Raw genomic sequence first — 3,327 nt, forward strand, 5'->3', positions numbered from 1 at the left:
CGACGAACTAACTAACTAACTACTAGTATAGTAACTACTACTAACTAATTTAGTTATTATTATTTTAGTTTTTTGTTTTTGTTTGTTGTCGTCGACGTTAGTTAGTTAGTTCTACCTATATATATATATATATATATATATATATATGTATATATTATATTGACGTGATCAATGGTTCAATCATTAAAAAAAAACGGCTTTGTACACAAATTACGTACAATTCTATAGTCGAGAAAGATATATATTTTTAAACTTGAATAAAGGCTACAGGGACTCGACCGCTGACGCTTTCAATAGTAAAGCATACTGTACCTCTTGAAAATGTCCAACTATCCGGGACTCCAATGGCCACGAGCTGTGAGTTTGGGACTTTGGGCAGGCTGCGAGCTACGGAGTTCAGAAGTTCAGCACTCGAGAGTCGGGCCTTCACCAAAATATTTCCTCTGCATATACTAAAAATAAGTGAAGGAGTGGCATTTATTGGGAGTTTTGAGACCATTGAAAGTATTGGCGGTTGAATGTTTGAAATTTTGACAGTAACAACTCTGATGCTAAGAATGGAATTGCTTTAGTTTTGTTTTTCTGAAGGTCCAATAGACGTTTGGTGCTAATCTTCATACGAAAAGACTGCTCTACAGTATCGACGTTTGATATGATGAAAGTTAAACGGAAAATATGATATGAAGTACAACTGTCAACACTTCCTCAAAGACTCAGAGTTACATTGACGGTATACTTTTCCGTGGAGCCGTTGGCTATTGACTCTTGCTCTCGTGGACTCTCTCGTGGGACATGGACGGTGGACTGGGGTGAACTGTGGTGACGTGGTCCCTTCTGAGAGTGGGACATTCTGATGGGACGGACAGTCGTACACTCAGTGGAATTACTCCTAAGCACAAGAAGAAAGCGAATAATTTTGATACAAATCTGCCCAGAAACTTCGAAATTCGAACGATAAAGAAACCACAATAAATACCCAATATGGCAATAATCTTCCAGAATTTTTTTTTCAACTACATACTATGTAAATATGTATATACATTTTAGACAAAGAGTTACGAGACGCTCAGAGTCGCAATAATTATGATTTATAGACATCCAACCCTATACTTATATAGAACATATAACCTTCAAACATTCGCTCAATTTTTTTGAACAAGCGTTTTGAACCAAGAGGGTTTTGTGAATGAACAGCAATATGTCGCGGGCCAAAAAAGGATTACATAATAGTAACATATCCGATACTCGTAAAGAAGGATTACATAATACATTGCCCTACGCACGGTTGTAAAAAATATTATGAACAATTAAAGTTCTAATGACTGAGAAAGAAATATGTGAATAACAAAATATTTATCGCTGCGAGAGTCATAACTCGAGACTCGAGAGTCGAGTCAGTCGACTCAGTTGATGTCTGTTTTTTTTTTAATGTTACGTATGTTTCTCTCTCTCTGAGACGAGTCTGAGTCTGTAGCGACATGTCCCCAAAACAAACGGGTAAACGACCGTCATGACATGTCTTATATTTACTATGTCAGGTCTGTAGTAGACGACATTGGTCGTCTACTAAATATATACTTTATCAGGTGGGTGTCCATACTAGCCCACCCTTCTGACTGGCCCAAGTCTCTAGTAGGAATGATTTTTTTAGTTGTACAGTACATAAATTTTTGGGACTATTGAGTCAGAAGAAACTTATAGATAGCGACCCCGATGTCGCGATATGTCGCCATAACAAACACAGGTAAATAAACAACAGTCACGAAGTGTCTCCATAGTCAAAAAAGTAAATACCTGTCGTTTACCAGCCAAGTAATTAAAAAAAGGTCAAACTTCGAGTTTTCAGCCCGCTAGCACGCTACGCCGCTCTAGTTACTCTCGTTACTAGAGAGTAGAGGTCCGCTACGCCGCTACGCCGCTACGCCGCAGCTATGATAAATTGATAGTGCATTAAGTAAAGTTTTAGAGAAAAACAAAATATGAAAGGCTCGTTGCTCTTTATGTGCTTCTGAGAGTAGAAGAGTCAATACTCAAGAGACAGACTATATACTCAATACTGTTGGACATTAATTTAAAAACTTAAAAAAGTATGTATCTCATGTTTTTATACCAAAAAAGCTACTCCAAACAGTTAGTGACATAGAGCTAATATTTTTATTAGAAAATCCAAACACATGTAATGTAATATAAGGTTGTAGAATTATAGATACAGATTGTAGAACTGTAGACTTGCTGATGCATTTTTTTTAGAATAGGATTTGTCCCCAAAACGCCAAGCGGACTCAGTCCTGTGTCGGACCTGTATCAGACTACATGTCAGTGTATCCTACTCAAAACAATTGGAGCTGGTAAGTGGCAGGCCTGGCACAAGTAATAGGGGCGAGTTAGTATTTTAGTAATTATATCCTGTCAATGTATACTATATACTCCTGGGGCAAGTAGCCTTACAGTCTTGCACCCTTTTCCCTCAGTCTTGCACACTGCAGTCTTTCACCCGAGGTATAAGACTGCAAGTGATACAGCCTGTACTACTGTAGTGGGCTACATTCTACAAGTTGCAATACTGTATTACTTGCGGTACACTGAATATTGCTCGAATACTAATATTTCTTTATTTTTCAAATTCTCTGTTCTTTCTTCCCACTTGTTGTTGTGCGTGTTGATGAGTGTTGAGTGTTATTATTGAGTTGTGGACTGTTGAAGTGTTGAGATTTGAGAACTTGAGACTTGAGAGTTGAGTGTTGCACTGTTGACAGACTGACACTCTGACACTCTGACATTGTTGACTGTTCAGTGAGAGTCTGTTGGTGGAGCACTGGAGCCCAATGCGCAACATGGGAGTAAAGATGTGATGTCTGCTACAACTAAAAAAGCCTACGCCTAGTCGCCCACACGTGGGCGACAGACTTTGACTCCTATGAGTCTTTGACGCCCACTTGCTCTTTAAAAATAATAGATACATAGCATGTGTACAGTAAAAGACTTCAGAGTTTTTGTAGACAGACATTATCTATTTTTTTAACAAAATAGTGGTGGACAAACAAATGAACCGATATTCAACTTTAACGTTTACTTTTTGATGAATGTCTTTATACGGCACTAGTGACAATAAAATTATTAACCACCTCAGGCCCAGTTTCCTGTTAGTCTCATACTTCTTTTTCGAGTTTAATTTGCTTAAATTTAGGTGTATTAATGTAATTAGCGTGATATTAAGCACTTGTGAAATGTTTGTTTTATGTCGGATTGTTTGTTATCTGTCGGACTGAAAGCGCTCGACTTAAATGTTAGATATTGTAGCGCGGATACAACCCTTTTGTTGCACTT

Source organism: Sphaeroforma arctica (assembly GCF_001186125.1).
Source record: "Sphaeroforma arctica JP610 unplaced genomic scaffold supercont1.416, whole genome shotgun sequence".
Classification (NCBI taxonomy): Eukaryota; class Ichthyosporea; order Ichthyophonida; genus Sphaeroforma; species Sphaeroforma arctica.